Source organism: Prionailurus viverrinus, chromosome C1, assembly GCF_022837055.1.
Source record: "Prionailurus viverrinus isolate Anna chromosome C1, UM_Priviv_1.0, whole genome shotgun sequence".
Classification (NCBI taxonomy): Eukaryota; Metazoa; Chordata; class Mammalia; order Carnivora; family Felidae; genus Prionailurus; species Prionailurus viverrinus.
Genome location: NC_062568.1, coordinates 81,516,738 through 81,543,231, shown reverse-complemented (window position 1 = coordinate 81,543,231; position 26,494 = coordinate 81,516,738). Strand labels below are relative to the sequence as shown.

Below are 26,494 nucleotides of genomic sequence, written 5' to 3'. Positions count from 1 at the left end.
CTATAAAAGATGTAACAGATGCAAACTGTAACACAAGGGCCATTAACCCTTTCTCTGCCGAGCACACTCAGTCCCCACGCCCCGCACCTATTGTCTCCTGTGCTAGAAGCTTTGCAGAAAACCTGGAAAGTGAGTATCAGTTTCCAGACATTCGCTGAGAGGGGAGGGGGGCAGAGAGAAGGGGAAGTGGATGATTTAGAAAGCACCTTGAATTCAACCTAGGCATAGGGAGTGACTTTTATGTTTGACACGTTTTGTCATTTCTTGGCGTTCTATTGATTTGAAATGGTTGGGGAAAATCCTGAAATAAGGGAACGGTCACACAAGTGTCTGGGATGAAACAGCTGGCCTGTCTGTATTCATGCTGAGACTTACACACGATTGCATATAAATACATGTTTAATAAAGTAAGCTGCTAGTTTTATGAGCGTGTGTGTATGTGTGTGTGTGTGTGTGAGAGAGAGAGAGAGAGAGAGAGAGAGGGCATTTGTGCTGTAAACTTTATCTTTGCCTGTTATTTCTAACTCTGGAGTTAGTAATCTTGCCTTCATCATTATAGGGGGAGCATGTAAAATACATAAGTAGGTGGGAGATAAACACATTCATGTTAGCCGGGCTCATCACTGTTCCTGGGAACTTCTGTTATCTCTCTCGACTTTTCAGTGCCAAAGTATGGAATGGGATATGTGTGTGCATGTGTCTCCTGCTAAATCCATGTCTATATTACTTTGCCATTTAAAATACAATTTCAAAAGTTATCCTTAATTTTAAAACTCTGATATCCTGACAGCAGCTTTCTTCCCAGCTGTAGTGACCCCCCCCCCCAACACACACACACTTTGGTAAACGACTCGAGTTCCATGAGGACTTTCACTTCTTTATTTATCATCACAGAAGTGAGGTGTTACTTCACATACATACACACACAAAGAATAAAATAAAGAAATGAAACTCGCTAAGCAGACAAAAACAGGCAACTTTCTGCTTAGAAAACAGCCTTCTCGGGTGGGAGAGGATGCACTGCCATATCTAAGAGAAAGACTTGCCCCTGAATTTGGTAGGTTTGTATCGATCAAGTTTTGTAATTATTCACAGGTATTTGCCAAGTTTTAATTGCTGAATACAATGAATTGGCACTAGATGCAAAAATAGAGCAGAATCTCTCCCCTTGAAGAGTTTTCATTCCACCATATAGTTCTCAATAAAACTTTTCCTAGGCTGGGTAGCAAAAGGCACCTTTGGTTACCTGAATGGACAGGTACAGGGCAAATTATTTGGGGGAGGAAAAAAGAAGAGAATAGGAAAGAGAGAGTGCCGGAGAGCCAGAGAAATCAAAGAAGTCACTCTTGGGAAAAGCTTGCCATAAAGGAGCTAAACCCACCTGAAATTCCTGCCCACAGACACTCCTTCTCACTTCAGACTCACATCCCCACTTAAAAGGAGAAAAATCATAAAAGGAGGGTGGGGGATGACCATACCAAAAAGGAATAAAAAGAGAGAAAAGGGGAAAAAAACCTACCTGCGAAGTCTTGTTTGTAGTTTTGGCCAGAAATGGTGAGAAGAAAAAGCATGAAGAAGCCGCGAAGTGTGGGGGAGAAAAAGGTGGAAGCGAAGAAACAGCTCCCGGAGCAAACTGTACAAAACCTCGCCAAGAGTGTCGGGAGGCAGGACCGTTATTCCTGCGGAGCAGGTTAGAACTGATCTCTTTCGGCCACTCCAGGAAACACAAACCTGGGGACGGACTGACGTGTTACGCCTCTTCTAATGACATTTTTTTCTTTTTCTTTTCTGTAGGAGAGAGAGGAGAGACCCTGAAACACGCGCCACCTATCTTTGTGGGGAGGGATAATTGAAGCGCCCTGAGCGTGAGCATCATGTGAAAACGTGATCGCCAAGTTTCTCTCTGGGAAAGGATCTGGGATAGATTATACCTTGAAGTCTCCGCAAACGCTTTAGTGGAAGAAATGAAATTCCACCTCCCTCCCTTCCTCTCTCCCTCCCTCTCGCCTCCCTCCCTCCCTCCCTCCCTCTCTTCTCCACGCCCCCCCCCCCCCCCCCCCCCCGTCAAGCCTTTGGCATCATTATCCTCATCACTAAATCCTACAGAGTACAGGGCGGAAAACGGTGCACACCATTCACAGAACTGGAGAACTCTAAGGGGCGAAAGTTAAAGGGAAAGATCCCGGGTCCTTAATCCAGATAGCCTCTTCTTATACAGATATTTCTAATGGCCAGACTTGAGATGCACATTAAGTTGTGTGGATTTCTCAGCACGTCTTCTGGAACTAAATTCTTTGCCCTTTTTCTTCTTTTATTTTATTTTATTTTTTTCTTTTTGGATGGCAGAGCCAGAAAAAAAAAATGCTGCATGTGAACTACATCTTAGGGTGTGTGTGCTGGGGTGTGTGTATGATGAATTTCTGGATTGGATCTCAATGGTAAAAAGTAGTTTGGTATTTTTAAAAAGGGTCTCTAAGTAAATTAACATAGAGTGCTGGGTTGACTGATCTCTGAATCTCTCTACATCTCACGGAGACCTCACTACAAAGTGAGGGAGTGTGTGTAGGAGGAAAAGGAGAAAGGCCATAGAGGGACTTAGCAGGGAAGGAAGAGTATGATATTAAACGGCATGGGGTCTAAGTTTTGGAGTATATATTTTTCTGATATTGCAATTAAAGTAAAATTAAAAAGAAAAGACTCCACCTTTGCTCTGAAGGGATTGGTTATGTAAATATGGAAGGGATTTCCTGGAGAATACAGCTTTCTACTGTATGGTTAATTAAATAATCACTCAAAAGCTTCCAACGTGACGCTTCTGTCGTAATCCAATCAGGTTACATAGGTCCTAAACAAGAAAGATATTTTCCACATCTGGAAGTCAGCAATTTAGCAAGTACTGCACATTATTAACCGATTCAGAGCCCACTTCCCAGGGGAATTTTTTTTGAAGTTTAAGTGTTCTTAACCAATGCTCTGCTGTTTTGTTAATCAAAAAGCTGGTTTACACTGCACGTAATTGGAACTAATATAGAAGTAAATAAAGACAGCCAAATTTGAGGATGCTGAGCACAGGCATTTATCGGAAAAGGAAGAAATCTCTTAGCCTCCAATGGTTCAGGCTCAATTTCTTAAAGAACTGTGAGACTTTTTTTTTTTTTTTCTTAAGAGTGAAAGTGCTTGAGAACCTCAGAGCACAAAATAAACTTCCAGTCCCAACAGCCTTTGGACTTCCTTGCAAAGGTAAAGGTGGAGGTGTCAGGAGGATTAAACCACCTCACCACCAGTTTTTCTGCTTTAATATTGTTCAGTGTCACAGCCCTCTGTTTTCAGTCTGATGAAATCTGAAACAAATAATACCCTGATCCAACACTAGACTTTTACTTATATTAAGATAAACTGCTTTGAATTGTGCTTTGAATGTGTGCCTAAAGCAAGACTTTGAATGCAGGAGTCACTTGCAATTGCACGCAGAGGAGGGAAAAGCCACCACTTGGGTTGCCACATCCATAGTCCCAGAGGTGCAAGTCTTTCTATTTTGCATATTTGGGGGGAGGGAAATAACCATCTAGCATGATCACAGCCACTTCTTACTTTAAGATGAAAAAAAGTAAAATTTCACAGTTGTTTACAGACTCATCTCTTTCTTAACTTGATTCTTTATTACAATGAGAATAGCTACATAAATTAATTTTCTCCCCCACACCATTACAGATAATTTACCTACAGAAGAGGAGCATTCAAGATCATCATTCTAAAAGTTAATTGTAAAAAAAGAAAATTAATGATTTCCAATATGGGTTAGAAATATTTAAAATTTTAGTTTTACATTGCTTTTAATAGTACATATTTATATTAAATATATGTCTGACTTATCAAGTTCCTCCCCTGAGATTTAGCTGTATTATTAATGTCTTTTTTTCTTCCTCTTCCCACTTCCCCCTCCTTTTTATGAAAAAAAAATGGAATCCAGCTTTCTCTAGAAGTTTGCTCTTCAGCCTCTCCTCTCCCATTCCCGTGGAAGAAGGATCCCACTGCAAAGGAGTGATTCCAGGCAAGACCCCACTGCTGGAGCCCAGGTAGTCCTTGGAAGGTTACAGTCTCAGACACACAGTCACAGGCAGAAACCTCAGGTCAAAGGATCTCAGAGAAGGGCTAACAAATCACTTGTCTTTATTATGTATATTAGTGTCAGGTTACTTAGGATCTGACTTAAAAAAAAAAAAGACTGAAGTATTTCCATTAAAAACACCTAATCATCTGATCACTGTGGGCTCAGTAATTGTTCAAGTGGCAGGAGGCAGCCCCAACACTTAGCACTGGGAGTTCCGACTTTCAAGTATTTGGTTTGGGGTAAAAAAGCAATCTTTCAGGTTCCCATTAAGGTGTATGTTGGGATGAGGGCAAGGGAAGGGTCTCTGCGAGGGGTGAGCGCGCGGGCAGGTTGCCCCCCGCCCCTGCCTGGCACGCCCCTGGCACTCCCCTCCTCATTTGACCGAGAGTTCCCACCGACGCACTGGCGGGGAGACGGGAGGAAGCCGAATATAAATTTGTTCCGAACACTCCCTGAGTCCGAAGGCCAGGTCGGGGACAATGGTGATCGTGGGATCAGCGGGATGCAGGAGGGCTGGGCGCAGGGAAAAGTCGAGAGAGGACTGGTGCTTTCGTCTCCTCACACAGCAAAACAAGTCCTGCAAATGAATCGTTCCTTCCCGATCTTTCTTCCCCATTAATAATCCATTTCGAGATTAGCGCAGACGAAGGGGATTAAAACAACAGATACATGTAAATATGAAATAATATTGCAATCGACACTGGAGGGAGGAAAAACAATTCTTTAGGGTTTCTTTGAGTAAAATAAACTGCCTCCCTCAGGATTCCCTCCACCCAGTCAGGGTAAGAAGATGCACTTTTGTTTTCCAATTTCCTTCAGCCAGGACCTGGTGACGGTCCCCCTCTTCACCTCACAGTCTGTCAATTTCCTCAACTTTCACAGCAGATTCCCCCCCACCCCCCACCCCCCCAAGCCCCCAGCTCCGCTTGCCGGCCCAGAAGCCCAAAGAGATACAATGTTTCTGCCCTTGAACACACAGGCTGTAGAAGGAATTCGAATTTGGCCACAGCTAATGATTTTTTTTTTTTTAAAGCAAATTCTGTTTATTTTGTACCATGTGGAGAAAATTTAAAAAAAGGAAACTATTCTCGTTTTGAAAACGGAATTGATCTTTCATCTAGAGGAATTATTTCAACCCTGGGTTGTTACGCAGGAGGTGGGCAACTTCTTTTAGAGTTGCAAGCAAAGGGTGATAAAGGAGACCCCTGGATTGGGGTGTGTGTGGAGGGGGGGGGGCGGCAGGGGTCCAAGCCAAGCCAAACGGTTTTCTCACGTGCAAACTTGCAATCCAATCCATTCGGAGTTGAGCCTAGGATAGGAGGGGAAAATCTATTAAAAAAAAAAATCAGGAGCATCTCTCAGAGAAACCCTTTTCAACAAAATCAAGGACCAGAGAACCTCAGACCGACCCTAACGTTCCTGCTGTGAGGCCCGCGGGCTATGGAATCACGCACGTCACCTGGCCCCAGCAGGGCGGCCAGCTGAGGGGGTTCTTTTTATTTTATTTTCCTTTATTTTTTGAAGTTAAGGCTGAATCTCGGCTTCAGTGCTTTTGCCAACGTCTCCACTGACAGGAACCAGCAAACTTCAGGACTCAAATGAGCGTCTTAATTTATTGATGCAAAACAGGTCTGATTGTCGCCCCCAATTCTCGGCGCGCTCGGTCCCCCACGCCCCCAGCTTCGGTCCCTCCATTTGATCTCAGGGTAAGGCCCCGCCGAACGGGCGGAGGAGCACGTGGGGGGGAGGGGAGGGTCGGTCCCCGCCCGCCCTCCCCCGGACCTGTCCCCGCCCGCGAACCCCGCGACCCCCGCCCCGCCGCCGGGTCAGCTGACCTGGGTCGCTAGCTAGCTTGCTCCCCGCCCGCCGCCCCGTTTCCGGTCCCCGGGGTCCGCGAGCTGCGCAAGGAGCGGGAGCGGCCGCAGCCGGGAGGTGATGCTGGGGGCTGATTACCATGAGAAAGGCTGTGCCTGGAAAAGCCTCCTCCACGCGACTGTCAATCTCTCTAAGGGGGGGGGGGGGGGGGCGGGGACGGAAAGGGGCCCTGTAGGAGTCACCAGAAAACTTGGAGTAAGTTGGATGCGACGCAGGCCCGAGGAGGTGGCTTTCGCCTCAACTTGGAAGGCTGTGGCGTTAAGGGCGCGGACGCCAGCAGCCTCGCCAGGGAATTAAAAACCCAAAACCCTTCCTTTCCTCCCTCCTTCTTGCCCTCCTGTCAGCCCTCCCAGCCCTTTATCCTTATTTTCTTGAAATTCTTTCCCAATTGCATTTCCTACGTTCTCTTTTCCTTTTATCTGATTATCTTCCTTTTGCCATGTCTTGTTTTGTTTCTTAGCATCCCCTCCTCTCTCGCTCTGATTCTTTTGTGCCTCCTTCAAGGGTCCAGATTTATCATTTAGTTTTGAAAACACAGTGTTTAATATGTAATTAATCTACCAGCGGGAGGTCAGGGACGCCTTCACTAAAATAACTCCCTGGGTCATCAAGTTCACCAGGTGTCAGTGCTAAGTAAATCATAATCATAATCATAAATATAAATCAATAGCTTAGTAATCAAATGGTTTCTTATTCTGAATTGTATCAGCTCAAACTGACTTTTTAAAAGATATAACCTTCCTGGAAAAATTAATAAAATAGTTGACACAGGGAAATTATTGACAATTAAAACTGTGAAAAATTTTCATTTACAGTGATATTTTAGCAGTGCTTAGTGGACTTTAGGAGTTATAATAGGTAATTTAAGGAAACTTAAACTGTGCTTTATCTTTTAATGTCTATTCACAAAGTGTAAAAAATTCCCAAGGCACTCTCCTCCCCACTCTCCTCTCTCCACTTGGGAGAGAAACATCATGTTTATTTTGTACTTGCTAAACACATTCACAACTTGAGTTGTTGGGTTGGTTTCTTGGCCAGGTTGACCCCTTCCCTGGCAGGTGAGTGAGCATGGGGCCGTGTAGGTCATGAATGTGGCTATGTTTTTTGTTTTCCTTATTATTTTTTTTTTTTGCTTTTTGTTCATTTTGAGCACATTTGTTGTTCACTTATTAAAATTCAGAGTTTGCACTTGTTTACAATTTGTTTACTTTGTTGCATTTTTAAAACTTGTTAGAAGTCAATTGAACATGTATATTAAGCCCCTTTTTAGGCCAAGAAAAATGAAGATGCATTAGAAAGATGCCTTTTATGCTTCATAATTATTAATTGACATTTTATGATGAATAATTAATCATTTGAATAATTTTGGTATCTCTGATCTGAACACATATTTGCATATCTAATGCTTGATTTTAACTGTGTTTTTTTTAAAAAGAATTCATTCTCTCAGGACTAAGAAACAAAGTAACATTTTAATGTAAAATTTCTCTTTAACATTTGTGTAAGTTCATTGAATTGTATTATTCTTTCTAGATATCCATAAAACTTCTTAACAATTTGTAAACCACTTATGTAACAATCACATACAAACATGTGACAAAACTACAATTAATTAGGAAAAACAATGCCCTATGTAAAATCAATTCGCTGTCCTCCCCAAATGCAGAGATGTGCACTAATTATGCACCATATTTTCATACTGGGATTTGATCATTGAACTTCTGGGTTGTCTATTTATACAGGTCAAAAGTGGATCATTGAGGCAGTTGACAAATAATTAAGACGTACTTAAGGTAATTTTACATTTTTTTTTTTTTACTTATTAGTATGTGCAATGGTGTAAAGTTATGTCAAAATGATCACGCAAATATATCTCTGGAATTTGTATATCCCTGTGTCAGTTGAAGTTCAAAGTATCTATTTTGGATACTAACAGAGCAGATGATTACCTGTATGATTACAGGCAATTTTCTCTAAATTTGTCTCCTTATCAACAATGTGGGTACATTAATAGTGTTCATTCCTTAGGGCTTTTATTGAGAATTCAATGAAGTAATACATGAAACGTCATTATGGTGTAGCTTTATTGTTATAATGAAAAATTGAAAAAATAATGTGGAACATACAGATCAATTAAAGACAGTATAAATTAATTTTGACTACCAAAAACAACTATTTTAACTTTTAGTATCATTCATAATTTTCCTATTGAGAGATGAGTACTATGTCATTAAAGTGAAAAAATGGAAAACATCATAAGATTTATGGCTGGTTTATGATTCTTTAGACCTGTTCAAAGGATGTGTAGCCACAGACGTGAGAATAAATACAGTATTTCTTTATTATGTTAGTTCAGCAGTTAATTTATTGTATTCAAGATGGTCATAATTTGGTTATAAATATCAGACTTCTTTTAATCCAAGTGGATAAACTTGAAGTTTCTCGTGTTCTTTAGTAACACGAGTAATACTGTCTTTGAGTGTAAGGGTTAAATGTGCAAAAGCTCAGAAGCGGTCTTGAGTAAGAATTGTGAGGAAAAAAAAAAGGCAAACTTACAAATTTGGAGACCAGGAATTTGGCTGTCAGACCGTTATTTGCTGTCAGACCATTCATAATGAACTGAACATTCCCTTTTGGAATTGTAGTTATCCTGGGGTTTGTGCTAATTCCAAGTACCTATAGCGGGGGAGAAAATCAGTTTATTAAATGGAAAATGAAATTCCCTAGCCTCTTAAATATCCACAAGGCCAGATATTCTTTTTGATGCAAAAGCTGAAAAATCAATGCAAATGCTAAGGGAAAAAAAACTATTGCGATTTTTAATCCCAACACTGATGGCTTTTTGTTGTTGTTGTTTTCTCTGACTCCTCAAAACACTGAAAGTGTCCCTTAATTGTTTCCTGTCTCTAAGGACCCATTCCGTGCTCCTCATAGGTCAAAGCCACCAAAAGGGCCATTTGGACATCAGACTAGGGGCTCAGAGTGACCTGTACCTTTTACTTTTTCCCTTTTTGAAGGGAAATGGGACCAGCAATTGTTTGTACCTACAGATTGTCTGGTGACCTGGAAATAGCTTCATACTGCTTTGTGGTCTTCTTTAATAGTCCTTATTCTGTTAAGAGGTCAAAGTTATAAACTTTGTACTCTACTCAGTTCTAATGTACTATTCGGGGGTGATTTTTTTTTCAGAGTTATTTCAGATACTTAAATGTAAAAACCTTCTTCTCAAAAATGATCTTCTTCATGATAATCGCAACTATGAAATGGTAACAGCCAAGGAAAAAAACCCAAACCTGCTTCTCTATGCCTGGCAGTTTTAGATGTGACCTAGAGAGAATTGATGACTTTCTCTAGAATTTAAGTGTCTGGTTCTGTGTGGACCTTTGAATGTGTCAGGTCCACCTTCGTGGCCAAGGCCAGGCACATCTCACTCAGTATCATCTCACCTTTCGAGATATACTTCTGAACCACTTGCGCCCACCCACCCTGCGCCCTGCATTATGATCGACTTCCAATCTTCCTGGATGAGTGGGTTAGTCCTTGTGTTTCCACGTATGGCTTATTTTGCCTTTTGGACCTAATGCTTCGGCTCATTTTTCTAGTTACAACGTTGGCTCAAGTCAAATGCTCAGGTCAAATGCTTTCTCTAGCTTTGTTGTCTGTTGCTTCACAGTTCAGTTCGGTCTTCTCTCCAGGACCCCCAGCTCAGGGAAAGCTCCCATGCGTGGGTTCCTTCTGGCTCACCCTGACCCCAGTGTTGGGCCCAAGCACAGGACAAGTCAGTGATGAAGATCATGAATAGTTTTTATTTTCTGTACAATTTCTTTTGTCACTTGTTGAGTGCAAACTGAACATCAATGTATTTGACACTAGCTTCTTTATATTCTCCTCAATGATAGCATATTATAAAGGCAAAGATACAAATGTTGAAATCAGATGAATTGGATTTGATTTCATGCATTTTGTGTACTAATTATATATTGAGAACAAGATATTAAACCCCTGTGAACCTCATTTTAAAAATGAGCAAAAGAGGGGCACCTGGCTGGCTTGGTCAGTAGAGCACGTGACTCTTGATCTCAGGGTTGTGAGTTCGAGCCTCACGTTGGGCATAGAGATTAATTAAGAAAAATAAAAAGAGCAAAAGAACACTTAGATTTAAGCTAGTTGTGGTGAAAAAAAAATAACAATATATGTAAAATGTCTGATGCAGGACAGGCATATCCGTACATAGGAAAATCTGGGACCTATCAATACATAGGAATTCCTGGGTAGCTCAGTCTGTTGAGTGACTTCTGATAGTGGCTCAGGTCACGATCTTGCGGTCGTGGGTTTGAGCCCCACATTGGGCTCTGTGCTGAGCTGCTGAATGCAGAGCCTGCTTTGGATTCTCTCTCTCCCTCCCTCTCTGACCCTCCCCCACATGTGCACACATACTCTCTCTCTCTCGAAATAAAACAAACATTTAAAAAATACATAGGAGTTTTTTCCCATGAATTACCTGAAAAACATGAAGTTAAGTTATAAAAAAGTAGAGTAGATGTAGCATATGCTTAATTATTATTATAATTGTTTTATTGTTATTTAATTGTTTTAACTATTTTATGATTTACTAGGAATTATTTAACTGATTCTTTCATTGTACAGAAATCAATGCTCACTGATAACAAAGTTAGAAAACTACCATGGAATTTTTCAATTTGTAGTGGGAAAGGTCAGGTGTTCATGATAATAAACATCACGATACTAGCCCCTGAGACTCCATTTTTCACATGGCCATTTGTCATTGTAAGGAAAAATATTTTCCCACCTCATTCTCTCCGTATGACCTGGCATGGGAGGAAGTAGTCTTGTAGCCAGCTTAGCATGGCCAGGAAGTATCAGAGATCCTATTTGTGCTAGGTAAAAAGAAGAGGCTCTTAACACCGTCCAAAGCTCTTCACTGACCCTCACCCAAACTTCAGAAGATTGAAGGGATTGCGGAGTGGGTAGAGGGGATGTAATAGCACTGAGAAATTTTCCTGCAATATCTTCTTCCCATCCCCCCCAGTCAAGTGCTGAAACATCTACCTAAAAAAATGAAAATAAAAGTAAGACTACGTATGTAGCACAGACATTGCTTCACTCTCCTGCCCGTAAATCTGGGAGTAGGGTTGTGTCAGCAGGCCCTGGCATGATCTACTGTGTATGTGACTTTTCTACCCCATGCCCTAGAAAGGAGGGCGTCAGGGGAGGACTGGGCCGTGGACACAGGGACGGAGCATATTGTTCTAGTGGTTCTACTACTGTGCAAACCAGGCTTCTTTCTCTCTCTCTGGAACTGACTTTGCCACACACACACACACACACACACACACACACACACACATACAGGCACACACAATCTGTTCCTATTAGGTTTTTCCTTGGCCATTGTGGAACCGTAAGTATGGCTCCTGTGGCAAAGGGGTATTTTTTCTGGGTTGAGGGAAGCTGGTATTTCTATTGTTCTTGGCACATGGCTAGTACCCTTCTAGACAAGAGGGACAGAACAAAACTGAATGTTCACAGAAAATTCTTGGCCTTTCAAAACAAGAAGGAAAAACTAAAACCTCATTCTTTTAAAGCTTAATTTATCTATCTCATAAGTATTTGGAATTTCAGTTTAGAGAAATCAGCATGATCCTGAGGTGTATTATTACCTACTATCATCTGGCATTTATATAGGATATTGAAAAGTTATTTACAATAGTTTGCCACGGTCATTAGGTAAAGATGATCTCTACTTCTACTAGGGAGGGTTCTTGCGTGCTTGAGGAGAATGTTCAGGATTGGGTGAAGTATGTTTTGCAATTTGAAATCACTTTGAACTTTGGATTTGGGGCAAAGTAATGTGTTTTATGATACTGAAGCAAAACCATCACTTGGAAAATTTTTTGAAGTTTATTTATTTTGAGAGAGGGAGAGTGAGGGAGCAGGGGAGAGGCAGAGAGAGAAAATCCCAAGCAGGCTCTGCACTATCAGCATAGAACCTGACATGGGGCTCGAACTCATAAACGGTGAGATAATGACCTGAGCTCAAATCAAAAATCGGCTGCTTACCCAACTGAGCCACCCAGGCACCCCATCACTTGGAAATTTTTAATCGTTGCTTCACTTAGGATCTTTGAATAGTAATTTATTTGACAAAGGAAGATGATCTACCCCTGATGTATCTTTCCTGATCCCCTAAGACAGTGCTTGTTATATAGTAAATATTTGTTGTCTTTTGTGGAATCTGCCGTTCATTAAAAAGCTTTAAAGGGAAGTAAAGTGAGCTCCTGTTTCACACTTGTAACGGCTTGAGATGAGCACGAGGATAGATGAGGGTAGCAGGCAGGGACCATGGACACTTAGACTCACACACTTCCTTTTTATCAAGTTAGGCTGGCTTATTTCCCTTCCGCTGTATCAGCTTTACACGTGGCCTCAGATAAACGAAGGAGCATATGCAGAATTATGTGTATATATTTGTCTTTCTCTTTAAATGGCTCTGATGAGCCTTCTCGTGGTTGATTTTTAAGTAAATATATTAAAATTTAATAAGAGGTTTTCTCTGAAAAAGGAAAGAAATCATAAGGAGGAAATGGACTGAACTAGTACAAGTATGATTTGCTTATGCCGCCAAGTGTGAAGTTGCACTTGAGAATAAATGATCTCCTCACCTGCTCACACCACACAAGAGCTGAAGAAGGAAAACAAAGAAGGTGTAGGGTTGTGTTTTGTTTCTCCTTTAAGTAAACGAACAGGCTCCATCAGCGCAGGGGCTAGATGATTTTCCTGCCAGGAGTTTCATTTTCACGTAGAACAGTAACTGGTTGCTCAAAAGTCCAGAGGTGAAAAGTATGAGCCCTATTTACAATGCTTTGCTTCTCCAGTACCCTTCCCTCTCTCTTCTTCCTTCCCCTTCAGGTCCTATTTCTCAGGGCCCTCACCTCCTCTTACCCTTGTTTTGGTGTTCTCTGCTGAGAGGAAAAACTATCTTTCAAAGTTAGCCTTGTCCACAGCCTTCAACAGGCTTAGCTTTTTAAATAATAAGCTATGATGCTAAGATTAGAAATTTCCACTATATTGCAGAAAACTGCCCAGAGGAAACAGAATGCTTACGTGAAATATTATAAGGAAGGCCAGTTCAATACTATTGCTGTCTGCCTTGTGCCTAGCATAGAGCTTGGTGGCTGAGAGGTTCTGAATAATGTCTGCCGAATGAATGAATGCTTGCATGCATGAATACTGTATAAAAAAAGCCAGACGTAAGACAACAGATGCCATTTGTGCCACATGGCAAATAGGAGTTAAAAGGTATTAACGTAGGCACAAAAATCACCTGTGGTCATAAACAGGAGTCTGGCATTATTTTTGAGTTTTGAGTATTTTATTTCCAAAATGAAATACTGAAATCATTTGCCAAGCAATAGAGATATAACAGTCCCTCAGTCACTCACTTGCAAAGGAAATTTTCAATACAAATAAAGTCATACATATTTATACTAGGGTAATTCAAAATAACTTCCTCACATAAGCACTGCTACGTTCAAATAAAATCTTGCCAACACTTCTGAGTACATTGCTTTAAGAAAAAAAAAAATGCTCCCTGTAGCGTCCGAACTATTTAAAAATCTTGCCAGCTTCTTCAACATACATCAGTTATCTCTCTTTAAATCACTGACAAGAATTTAAAAACTGCTTCATCAGAACAACTGTTACCCTTTCTCATACTCTAGTTAGAACCTGATCTTCTAAAAAAGACCATATTTACAGCTTCTTTTGAAATTTTGAAACCATTTGGCTGATATGTTTTTGCTACATTTTCTTTCCCTGATTTAATTACTGGGGACATTTGCATGAAAACAGGAGGACAGAGACATAAGATTTTTGTCTTATGAGTTCATCTGTTTCTGATGCTTATTCCCCACCTGAGATCAGTGTTTGTTTTATTATAATTGGGAATCCAGGAGCAAGATTAGAAACGAAGTTGTTGGAAATGAAATAAAGTTCAGAAATAGGGACATGGGAGGCTAAGAGATTGTGGATGGTATGATAATGAATTTTCTTCTAGGTTACTTATTTAAGAATAGTCCTCAAGTCAGTGACATATGGCGTGTTATTGAAAAGGTTAAAAAACCAAGGAGCTTAAGGAACTGGGTTGTTTGTGCTTCCCTAGGAAAACCACACTCAGGCAGCCACTACTCTGTCATAGATGCTAAGAAGCATCGGAGAAAATAGTGAAGGAGGCGTACCCAGGTCATATAGGAAGTCTAGACATGGCCACCGGAAGTGAGGAAGGAGATAAAGCCGAATGGCCTACTAATTCTGACCACCTTGCAAATGCTTGTGATTTTTCGCAGGAGAATCGGAAAAGACTATCAGGAGGAATTCAGAACATCTTCACCTGGATTTTCATGGGTATGTAGAAATGTACATGGTCAGAGCTGAAGGGATAATCTAACTTTTGACTTTCTCCTATATTCTGTAGCTTATTGAAGGGCACAACTGTCCATCCCAAGTCTTCCAAGCCCAAATCCTGGGGTGACTTTTAACTCCTTTTTAAAATTTTTTTAAAAAGTTTATTTATTTTTGAGAAAGGGAGAGATAGAATGCATGAGTGAGGGAGGGGGGAGAGAGAGAAGGAGGGAGAGAATCCCAAGCAGGCTCCATGCTGTCAGCAACAGGAGCCCTCTGTGGGCTTAGACCCACGAACTGTGAGATTGTGATCTGAGCCAAAATCAAGAGCCAGACGCTTAACCCGCTAAGCCACCCAGGTGCCCCTTGACTCTTTTCTTAAAAAAAAAAAATCATATTTAATGAGTCAGCAAATGCTAACGATCTTACCTCCACAAGTTCCTGACATGTGCTCACGTTTCCCAAATCCTCCACACTTTCATCTTACCCTGTTTCAGGTACTCGTCATCTCTTTCCTGGAACACTGTGCCCACCTCCCGACTGGCTTTCCTGTTTCCAGTCTTTCCTCCCTCGTATCTATTCTCCATCACCGGTATGAGTCATTGATCTACAACAACATCTATCTGACTGTGTCACCACTGTCAGCAGTTCCCAATGACATGACTGTGGTATTCCTCAAACTCAGCGAACCTCAAAGATGGACCCCTGAGGGTGGGTGTTTAAATATTTATGAATATTGTTTTGAAATGATAACCTTTCAATTTAAACTTTGTACCTCTTCCATAGTTTTGGATAAAATCAAGAATCCAAGAAACCGGGCCAGTTTAATCCTGCCTGTCCCCATGGTTTGAATACTGCAGCATTTCTTATGCCTATGCCATAAACCACAGGTTCTTTAGCCAAGCACATGAGGCTCTCTTGGGTGGAACACATTCTCTTCTTCATTTTCGTCTCCTGCCAATCTTCAAAGGGCACATTACCTTTTGTACTATTGCTTGTATTTCCCCTTAAGCCATATTATTTCCAATGTTAGGGCCTTTGCACCTATGCTTTTTACTGGGAGTATTCTCTCCTTTCCCTTCGTGTGGCTGACTTGAGCGTTCATTCTTTAACTCAGCTCACATGTCATCTCCTCCTAGAAGTCTGAGGCTGGCTCTTCTGTGTCCTCACAGCACTTAACACTCTGCACTGCTGTGTTGCCTTTATGTGTCTTATTTCAACTAGAATAAGGCTTCTCTGAGGCCAGGGACACTGCCACTTTCATCTTTATACTCTCGTCTGGTCCGAATGTTCTAGCTTCCAGAATCGATTTTTTGAAGGCCTAATTCCCAATGTGATGGTATGTGGAGGTGGGGCATTTGGGAAGTAATCAGGTTGAGAAGAGGTCATGAGGGTGGGAGCCCAAGGTGAGATTAGTGCCCTTGTAAGAAAAAGGACGCAGAGAGCTTGCTGTCCCCATGCACACAGCGAGAAGGTGGCTGTCTACAAGGTAGGAAGCCAGTTCTCACCAGGAAGTGCACACACTGGCACCTTGATCTTAGAATTCCCAGCTTTCAGAGCCATGAAGACTAAATGTCTATTGTTTATGCCACGCAGTCTATGGTATGCTGTATAGTAGTCTGAGCTAAGGCATACCCTCGACTCCTAGTAAGTATCTGGCACACGGTGGACACTTAAAAATACATTTTGAAGTGAACGTGAATGTCATGATAGGAGCTGATTTTCACTGCTGAACAAAGAGCACCAAGCACACGCATGTTCTGCAGATGATGCATTTAGCCACAGGAGCAATGCAGCTTCCCTGCACTTCATATTAACAGGGGGCCCCCCAATCGGAAAGGTCTCATTGTAGTTTGCAATAACTTGTATTTAGATTAGACAAGCATTTGTGAAAGTATTCGAATAAAAATAACTTTCACATGTAAAACATTTTCAAATTTCAAAGCTTTTGCATATGTATTATCTTCACTTGATCCTTACAATAAACTTTCAAGGTTGGCAGATATTATTATGCCCCATTTGGAAAAGGAGGAAATTAAGATTTTGATGGAGTCAGATGAAATAAACCCATTTTGGAAGCCCCAAGTATGTTTTCAGATATGGAATCATCTTTGTGAAACTGGCCAAGGGCAAATTTTAGTACTCTTTTGTGACAGATGAGGAAACAGAGTGTTGAAGGGACTGGCTCAGAGTCATAGCAGAGTGCCATCAAAATGGAATTGAATTCTGCCCTGTGACTTAGATTAGTTCTGATACATACATGTACAAATATGTGTACACATTAGAAAGGGAGCCTTGGTTTTAGGAGAGCAACCTGAAGAGATTTTTTCTCTTCTCTTCCATAACTGGTTTGTCACTTGTCTTTAGTACATAAAGGCACCAAGTCATAAACAGTTGGTCAAGAAAGTGGTTTGGGAACAAAATTGGAAAATTATTTGGGTTTATTTGAGATGGGAAAGTAGGGGCAGCCGGGATCGTATAGATACTGAACATTGAAAAATAATTTTTTCCTTTTGTCATGAAGTCACAAAATTATTAGTTTTAAGTAAAGATAAGGAGGCTATCTCAATATATTCTACCTATAGTTTTCTGGACTTTTTGCTGATGAATGTGAAGCCCAAGAAAAGGTACATTTATTATAGTTCTGTTGTTGAATGAAAATGCTACTTCCAGTAAGGGGCTGTCTTTTCCTTCTGTTTACTTAGAATTTTATAAAGCAAAGTTGGCAAATACTCTTTTGAAGGGAGAAAAACTTCACATGTAAGATGGTAGATAAAAACATATTATTTGTGCTTCAATTCTCTCTTGAGAGGCCAGTAATACAAACTAAATTCTGTATATACTATGAAACAACAACTGAATGCAAAGATATTTATAATCTTCCTCCTACCTACCCCTAGACATTGGTAAAATGGTTTTTGAAAGTGTGCCCTTATGTGTAAATATGTTAAAGTTTAATTTTTCTTTTTAAGGTTTATTCATTTTTCAGAGACAGAGAGAGACAGAGCGTGAGCAGGGGACGGGCAGAGAGAGAGGGAGACACAGAATCGAAATAGGCTCCAGGCTCCAGGCTCTGAGCTGTCTGCACAGAGCCCGACACAGGGCCAGAACTCACAGACTGCAAGATCATGACCTGAGCCAAAGTCGGATGCTTAACTGACTGAGCCACCCAGGCACCCCAATATGTTAAAGTTTAAATGTGTTTACTAATGCATCAGGATTATTGGCCAATTAATAAATTCAAATATGTGATGGGGCACTTCATGTCCTAAACAAATGAACTGCTTGACAATTATACACGTGTATCACATATTTATTCATTCAGCAAATGCTTACCAATTCCCTACTATGTGTTGGACTTCATGCCGACAATAAGGATACAGACCTAATCGTTGCAGGCTGGCAGGGAAGACAGATTGTGCGTGATGAATGCTATTGGGAATATAGACAGCAGGCCATCCAGCCAAATGATAGCTACAAAATAAAGTGAAGGGAAGAGTAGGTCTTCCTAATGCACAAAAGGTCAGGTCTTTGAAATCCATTAACCACCACTGAAATTAGTTTAAATCACCTGTGACATGTTATAACCCTTCCAGGCTGGGCTAAAGGCATGTTGGGACCTCAGAGCTGGCTCGGAGGGAGTGAGGAGAAAGTCTAATGTCAGAACTTCAGGGAGGGAGGCCAATGTTTCAACGACAGTAGCTGGAGTGCTTTGATGCACAAAGTTTATGAGAGGCTGACCTCAACATCCAGGGCTCTTTCAGGTGCTCAGTGGCTCTTCTTGCCAAGTATGAGGCAGTACCTCTTACTTTCTGAGGGGGTTCTGTTTCAGTGGAAGTAGGACTCCAATCAGCTACTGGGTCTCATGGATAGGCTCTGGTGACTGACAGGAGGCTACTGGTAAGGGCTAGACAGATTATTGGGGGAGGAGCCTCAAACTGGGGTTCAGGCCAGGGCACTTGTTCCAGGAGAGAACCAAATGATGGAATGGGCACCAAAGCAGATACAGTGAATAATCAGAAGGGATTGGGTATTGGGGAGCTGCTCCTTATGAGGCTCTAGGGTGTCTTGTCCTCCTTAGGTGTCAGGCTCGGTCTCTCTTCCCTCAGTGCCCTCGTCCTGCCACCACAGCTGCTCTCTCTCTCTTTCTCTCTCTCTCACCTATTGGTTTGTATTCCAATATTATCTGTGATGCCCAAATATTGAGTAAGGCTTCTGTGTACACCAAGAGCAATTAATATCTTCTGAGTGTGGATTTGGCTTTTGTGGAGACAATATTATTTCAGTGTCAGTTCATTAGAACACAGGTGGTGCCTGGGTTTTCATTGCGAAGGGTATGATGCTTGAAATTTAAACAAATATAAACAAACAATTCAGTATTTTGATTCATTTATTATTAACTGTAATGGCTATAATTTTTTTAGCCTAAAACAACAACAACAAAAAAAGGATAGCAAAACTATAAAGAAGTCTTTAGTTAGTAAATTGTATGAATTTTGTTTCCTTAGGTATCTTTACCCTTTAAAAAAATTTTTTTAATGTTTAATGAGAGAGAGGGATGTGAGTGGGGGAAGAGCAGAGAGTGAGGAGGGAGAGAATCCCAAGCAGGCTCCGCTCTGTCAGTGCGGAGCCCAATGTGGGGCTCCACCTCACCAAACCGCAAGATCATGACCTGAGTTGAAACTGAGAGTCCCAAGAGTGGGTCCTTTAAATGACTGAGCCACCCAGACACCCCCCAGGCATCTTTACTCTTAACTTGTGAGAATGAAATAGTACATATGCTTATCTAGTTACCATGTAGGATTAAGTCTTTAGAAATGGACCCAATAGATTTAAGTTTATCATTTGTTTGTGTTTTTGCTCAACTTTATTTTTTTAAAACTCACATTAGAGATGGGACTTTATTTTCTGTTTGAATGTAAGTTCATCTTATATCCATGTTTCCAGGTATGCATGTATATGTGTGTGTGTGTGTGTGTATTTACTTATATATGTGTATTTATATATGTATTTATATGTGTGTGTGTATGTATATATATATATATATATATATACATACACACACATACACACATATTTAAAGGTGGATCTACACAGCACATGCTTTAACTCGACCACTTACCACTTGGGCAAGTGATTTTAGCCAAGTCCCTTACCTTCATTGGATCTCAGTTTCTATGTGTAAAAACATAAGATAATAGCACCAACCTAAGGGGACCCTGATTTAGAGCAAATGACACAGTGGGGATCCAAGTGTGTGTTAATTATAAAGTGCTAAAGCAGGTGCTTGGTATTTATATTCAGATGCAGGTTATGCCCACATCATTTATATTAAAATATGAATGTGTTCAAAAGCTCAACCACTTCCTGAGGCAAGAAATGTGAAATGGCAATGACTAAAAGGGTCAGTGAAACTCTTGGCTTCTAACCAATCCTGTACAAAATCTTTCCTAACCACATATTTTAAAAGATGAGGAAAGATAAAGGAATGAGAACTGCCTTTTTTCTCTAACCCTTAAAATATTTTTTTCTTCCCAAGAAACTGAGCTATAGAAGCTTGAGGCCTAACTCCAAACTGAAGGTGGTGGTCATGCAAAGGACTGCTTAGAATGTTGTATTTATGAAAGTGAGGTGCCATGAATATGTACTCGTATCAGACAGAGGTGGACATGATCAGAACAAGCTTGTTCACAGAGCCCTTCTCTCTCCTTGGCCATGAGTCACAGAAATCTGACATCTGGATGTGAAACGCTTCCTTGAACAAAAGTTGAAATGTGTGTGTGTGTGTGTGTGTGTGTGTGTGTGTTCAATACGTAAAGGAAGAATGAAATTGAGACACCAAACCCTTTCATTGACTCGAGTTTAGGACCAGATTTTAATAACACAGCTGTCCAGATGTGAGACACTAATGAGAACATAAGGAATTCCTGGATAGAAAAGGGATGGTTGGCCCAATGGCCTGTCTCCTTCAAGTTTATTGCAACACACCTCTCTGTGTTGTCAGCATATCTTCCAACCCCCTTGCCTACATAAACATGTCCAGCTGTCTCTTAAACTCATTTTTACTTTATGTTTCACTCAATGGACTTATTTGGTAATTTGCAGTGTTTTCCATATGCTGGTAGATCTTTGGATGAAGTGGTCCTACATTATCCCTACTTCTTAATTAATTACATGAAATATTTCAGTAACGAAATATAGCAGATACCATTGGAAATTTGGAAGAAATCAAATATACCTACAATGAATTTAGAAAGAAACAAATATAATTTTGCTACTCTGTGTTTTCATTTTTCTTAAAGATGTGAAGATGTAAGTGGAGAGTGACAAAGGTGGGTAAATATAAAAACTTTCTTTCACTGTATTAGTTTCATTAACAAATTTCTAGGCAAGAAGAAAATGCTAAGCTCAGCTGATAAAATAAAGAAAAGGATTTGATGTTTTATTTTGATTGGGGTAAAGCCATATTCCAGATAATATTTTACTTCCTTAATTATATTAATATTTCAGGCTAACATAAATTTCAGCTGAATTATTCAAAAAGTAAAATCAGTTCTCTGATTCAGTATAGAAACAATTTTACATTAAAACCCTTTTCTCAAAATTTTCCAATTTCCTGAGGACCAGTGGGCTTGGGGTAAATTCTTAGGTTGACCATGGGTCCTTCTGATTGGAAAATACACCTGAAAATTTCCTTTAAGGTTTGATGGGAGCTCACAGAAGTAGAAATAACAAAAGGATGCTGAGGGAAATTAATGAATAATTAGTATATCATTTAGCTGAATATTTCGCATTCTCATTTTTAAATGGCATGATTTTAAAATTATTTCAATACATGTGTGTTGATTTGATGTGTGTGTAACATCAAATATTATGATTAAGTGCCAGTTGTAGTCTTTTATTGACAAATACTTGGGGTGACCAACTTGTCCAGACTCACCCTGGCATTTCCTAGTTTTAGCCTGAAAGTCCCACTTGCTGTGAAATCCTCCAGCTTTTGGCAAACAGGTACTTCACAAACACATATGGGGGAAAAAATCTGCCACTAAGATTTGCTTGGCTTTGGTCTGTATGCTCTTCAGACTCTGGGAACCCAAAAAGCAAAGTGTTACGTCAGCATTAAGGATTTTACTCTCTTGTTACAACACGCTGTGTTAGGGTGTCAGCGCCTTGGTGACTAGGACGAAAGACGATCCATGTGATTTTTTTTTTCTTTTAAGCTGTTTCTAAGCTCAGATGCATGATGTTTTCTTTAAGAAAAGAGAGAGAGCGGAAAGCTAGAAAATGTTTAAAAATTAAACCTATTTTCTTCCAAACTTTTCACCCCCAACTTCCTTGCTCTCTGGACACACTGTAACATACATCCTAAATCTAGCACCTTGAACAACCTCCAAAATCTCTGAAGCATAGCAATATCCTATTGTCCAAATTATGGTAAGAAAAAAAATTATCTACATTGAGTGATTTTAATCTGACTTATGTGCCTCACAGCTAAAGGGGTTCTGTAACTATTTTGCTACTTTTAAATTTGTGGACAGTGATTTCTGAACTTTCTCAAGGAGGAGGTCCAACAAAAGAGCACGCCCGAATCTACTTCTTAATGATTTTTAGCTTCAATGAAACCGTTTACAGGATTCCTCTGCCTAACAACTGCTCTGCCAAGCATTGTATAAAACAGCATTCTGCATGGTTAGATGATCCCATGGAAGGTGACCAAAAGATTTTAAATAGAGAGGAATGTAACCAGCCACTCATCCGAATTTGTACATTTTTCATGTGTGTGCTGTGTCTCTGTGGAAGCGCCTTGTTCAGTGCTCGTGCGTGTGTGTGCATGCGTGTGTAAACACGTAGCATTTAGCTACAGAACAGAATGTGTCACAAATTTCTTTCTTGGTCACCATGCTGCATGACTGATCCATTTCATGTGATGTGTTTAGTATGGTTCATTGCCCACTGGTCTTATTATTTAACAATTTGCATTAAATTGAATTTTCTATTTACAGGTGTAAATGGAAATTTTGGCTTCTGAGAATTTATTATTTGCTGGCCAGAATGTTCTTGGTTGAATTAGCTCTGCCAATACTGGATTGCAGATACCTGGAATAAAGTTTGGGATATTTAATTAGAATATCATCATAAAAGAATTTGTTATTTTTATGGCTAAGCTTGAGCTACCGAGGCCAGATCAGTATCATTAGTCTAGGAGACATTTACCATCATTCTCTAGAGGTTTTTAAAAAACCATGTGTATTTCTTGATGGATCAGGGGAAGTTAAATTAGTGATAATGTGTATAAATTACTCAAAAGTTCAAAAAGCTTGAAACCTTTATCATCTGACATAACATTTTGTTGATAACTGGACATTTCTCACTTTAAACTCTTGGCTTCCCACAGATTCAAGGAGCTAATACTTATTGACTGCATACTGTTTGCCAGACTCTGACTCCATGCTTTACCTATCTTGTTTCATTAAACCCTGAAAGCATCTTGTGAGGTGAGCATTATGTTTATTACCATTTTACAGGAAACGGATGCTTAAGAAAGATCACAAGCTTGCCTGCACACGTGCCCAGTGAATGGCAGGGTCACTCTGAAGCCTGCTTTCCAGGCCTCTGATGGGGGCAACTCTTCCATATCCATAGTGATCGCATGTCTCCTTGTTCTCTGGCCCCCTTTACCATGTCCTGGCTCCCACTTGTCCTCTCAGTGCTGCAGAAGACACTAGCTCCATTCTCTGTCTTGGGCTTTGGACGAGTGGTTCCATTCTTACCCTCTGTGCCTGCCATACTCTTAGTTTTGTGAAGTTTTTGTTTTCAGCTCTAGCATTGGAATGGTCACCAACGTCACTATCTCTACTGGATCTAGCAGAAGTCTGGCCAAACTCCTAGGACATTGTGTGTATGTGTGTGTGTTTTCATATTTTTATTTTTAGTTTCCTTCTCTTTCTTTTTAAAAACAGATTGAGATATAATACACATACCTTATAATTGATCCATTTAAGCCTACAATTCAGCAGTTTTAGTATAGTCACAGATACATACAACCATCACCAGCGTCAGTTTTAGAATATTTTTGTCTCCACAAAGAGAAACACTATACCCTTTAGGTCTTACTCCCTCCCTTGATTTCTCCATCTCCCTCAGCCCTAATCGACCACTAATCTACTTTCTGTCTCTGGGGATTTGCCTATTCCAGACATTTTATGTAAATGGAATCACATAATACATGGTCTTGTGTAACTGGCTTCTTGCGCTTAACATAATGTTTCAAAGATCCTACATACTGTAACATGTATCAATGCTTCATTCCTTACTCTGACTGAATAGTACTCCATTGTGTATATCACCTTGTATTTTTCCGCTTGGGTTGTTTCCACGCTTTGGTAATTGTGAATAGTGCTGCTGTGAACTTTCATGTACCAGTGTCTGTTTGAAAGTCTCCTTTCAATTCTTTTTTTTTTTCAACGTTTATTTTTATTTTTGGGACAGAGAGAGACAGAGCATGAACGGGGGAGGGGCAGAGAGAGAGGGAGACACAGAATCGGAAACAGGCTCCAGGCTCTGAGCCATCAGCCCAGAGCCCGACACGGGGCTCGAACTCACGGACCACGAGATCGTGACCTGGCTGAAGTCGGACACTTAACCGACTGCGCCACCCAGGCGCCCCCTCCTTTCAATTCTTTGGGGGTATATACCTAGGGATGAAATTGCTGGGTCTCGAGTCTATGTTGCACTGTAAAAATTATTTTATTTTATTTTAATTTTTAAAGTGTACTTATTTATTTTGAGAGAGAGTGAGGGGGGGGGCATGTAGAGAGAGAGGGAGAGAGAGAACCCCAAGCAGACTCCACACTATCAGCGCAGAGCCTGATGCGGGGCTTGGACCCACAAACCGCAAGATCACTACCTGAGCCAAAACCAAGAGTTGGATGCTTAACTGACTGAACCACCTGAGCACCCCTGTTTTTTTTTTTAATTAGAGAGAGAGAGAGAGAGAACATGAATGGGGGAGAGGGGCTGAGAGAAAGAATCCCAAGCAGGCTCCCCAAGGAGCCTGATGCAAGGCTCAATTGCATGACCCTGGGACCACAACCCAAGCTGAAATCAAGAGTCCGATGCTCAACTGACTGAGCTACCCAGACGCCCCTATGTTACACTTTTTGAGGAACCACTAAACTGTTTTCCACAGTAGCTGTGGAATTTTATATTCCTGTGAGCAATGTATAATGGTTCCAATTTCTCCACAAACTTGCTTTTTTATGTTGTTTTTCTTGTTTTTGTCGGTGGTTTTTTTTGTTTTGTTTTGTTTTTTTGTTTGTTTTTTTGATTGTAGCTATTCTAGTGGGTGTTAAGTGGCCTAATATTTAAGATCTTTTAGAGACTTTTCAAGATAACTTTATTCTTTTGTGTTCTCAAGATTGGTTTATAACTCCCTTAAGTTATTTGTCATCATATCCTATAATCTCTCTCTCTCTCTCTCTCTCTTTCTCTGCCTCTTTATCCGTTTCTTGAAACCAGAATGGACAGTCTTGTTCCTTTTGTATTTTTCCTGGGCTCAGAACATGCTTGTGCTGGAGTGAATAAAGGCATGGGGTGACTTGTGAGGACAAGGAGTGCTGGGAATCAGCATTTCTGTGTAATCCCTTCCATTGTGCCAGACACTGTTGTAGCACCAGCATGTCTTATCTTATTCAATTTTCACAAGAATAGTAAGAACAAGGTGTTCATTTCGCAGAAGAAGAAACAGACCAGAGACAATCTCTTGTCACCCACCTGAGCAGAGCTTGACTTCAGACCCAACCCTCTCTGAATCCAGGACCTGTGTTAATTTCATGACAATGTGCCACAAGAGAAAAAAAAAGACATGAGAAGGACCATTACTACTCTTTTTCTTGTTACTGGGACTACCTCCACGTATTGGATGCCTCCTGGTGCCATACACCATGACAGCTAAATTTTGGATACCATCAAATCTAATCACTTTAAGAATCTAGTTATTCAGATGTTATTATTATTTCAGAGAATGAAACAGTCACTGAGAAGTTAAGTAACTGCCCAAGAACAAACAGCAAGTAAACCATGAGCTCAACACTGGGTTGGCTTCATTGCAAAGTGTGGGTGCTTCTGTCAATGTAGGAAAACGCATTTAAGATCTGGAAGTTTCACCTGGAAACCTGAGAGTTGTGAGATAAGTCAGGAAATCAGGCAACCAGACTGCTCAATAATTTTTCCAGATAATTTTTCCAAGTACTTTTGTTTTCTTACTTGCTTCCAGTCATGATTTTGGTGGTGTAGATATTCCACTAAATCTACGTATTATGAAAAAGTACTCCGTGATCCTAAAAAAGAATGTTCTGCTTATTGGCTTATTCCCCATTATGTTTTAAAGCATCTTACCTATATAATACATGTAAAATATACTACATCTGATCAAACCATTTTTTTTTTTTAGATTATAGTAGTAATTTGGCTATTCTTGCTTTTAACAATTTGAGCATTCATTCAATATTTATTCCACATAGCCATTTTTTCTTTTACTGTGTAAATCCTACCTGGAGATCTATGAAATACTGGTAAGAGTCTATGGTAAAGATAAATAAGGAATATTATAACTAGCATAGAAGATTTTAAAACTCTACTCTGATTTTATACTAATTTGTAGTCTCTGATTTAAGAGGATCTATCCTAGATCACTACTAAGCTATTAAATGTCGGGAAACCTCTGCATGGCAGTATTTTGGGGCCAGGTGTAAGTGGAAGAGAAGAGGCCTCAGATGACTTTAAATAATTTTAATCAATATGTTTTCTCATTCCCGGTATCCTATTTTGATGTTTCACTCATTCTTCTTGTACCATGCTCTTCATTGCTCTTCATGCCTTTGTCAAGGATTTTTTTTTTTTAAACAGAGACCTAGGTTACCATTTGGCATATGTCTCCCTTGTCAGTGACATCTTGAAAATTAAAAAAAAATAATACCTCCCTCACATGCATCCATTCAGGTTGGCTGCCTGTAACCGACTGCGCCATGCTTCAAAATGTGTCACCTTATTAAATTCTGCAAATTGTTCTGAACATTGTCTCTATAA

The 26,494-nt window shown here is 40.4% G+C and overlaps 1 protein-coding gene and 1 long non-coding RNA gene across 8 annotated transcripts in view; one reads left to right on the top strand and one right to left on the bottom strand.

The window, feature by feature from the left end:
- Positions 1–1,834, bottom strand: part of ZEB2 (zinc finger E-box binding homeobox 2) — a 130,180-nt gene extending 128,346 nt beyond the window's left edge. For both annotated transcript variants that reach the window (XM_047872658.1, XM_047872654.1), the window contains exon 1: positions 1,520–1,834. The gene's annotated coding sequence lies outside the window, so the exon portion shown is untranslated. The remainder of the gene's footprint in view (positions 1–1,519) is intronic.
- On the top strand, positions 3–25,773 carry LOC125173470 (uncharacterized). 6 transcript variants are annotated; one of them, XR_007155038.1, is made up of 9 exons: positions 3–129; positions 1,540–1,690; positions 1,795–1,865; positions 3,971–4,076; positions 7,729–7,779; positions 14,353–14,410; positions 14,905–15,118; positions 22,803–22,902; positions 25,143–25,773. It is a non-coding gene; the product is annotated as an uncharacterized LOC125173470 (long non-coding RNA). The 6 variants fall into 6 exon arrangements; XR_007155037.1 differs by having other exon boundaries at positions 1,795–3,240; XR_007155033.1 differs by having other exon boundaries at positions 1,795–4,076.
- The last annotated feature ends 721 nt before the right edge of the window (positions 25,774–26,494 follow it).